This window comes from Etheostoma spectabile, chromosome 8, assembly GCF_008692095.1.
Source record: "Etheostoma spectabile isolate EspeVRDwgs_2016 chromosome 8, UIUC_Espe_1.0, whole genome shotgun sequence".
Lineage (NCBI taxonomy): Eukaryota > Metazoa > Chordata > Actinopteri > Perciformes > Percidae > Etheostoma > Etheostoma spectabile.
Genome location: NC_045740.1, coordinates 17,630,358 through 17,630,903, shown reverse-complemented (window position 1 = coordinate 17,630,903; position 546 = coordinate 17,630,358).

Here is a 546-nt window from a genome sequence, read left to right as displayed (position 1 = left end):
AGGGGGGTTACGTCTACTCGTTTAGTTTACATTCTTACTGTCTTTCACTTAAAATGATCTAAGAAGGTCGTTCTGAGGATCTGTGCAGATAGAACATAAGAGACTGCTCTGGTCACAATGGGGAGAAGAGGAGAGAGACACATGTAAAGCATGGATGATGCCTGACAGATGCAAGTATATATTTTATAGCAACACAGAAAAACGTTGGTGTTATTTGTCCAAAAACTGTCTTCAGATCAGGTCTAGAATAAGCTACCTACTAACTGAACAATCTGATTCATTCCCGCGTTAAGTTCTGCTGTTTGGGACTCAGGAACCTGTTGCTTTAGTTTTTAGAATTTGTTGAATATATTCTCCTCAAACATGTCGTTCTACAACAAAAGGGGAAAACTGGACCAGAAACCAAAGACTAGACCAAGACCTGGGCCAAGAACAGCACTCCAGCTTTCTGCGTCTTTCTAATATGTCCACCTTTTAAAGACACTTCCGTTTAGATAGATAGATAGATAGATAGATAGATAGATAGATAGATAGATAGATAGATAG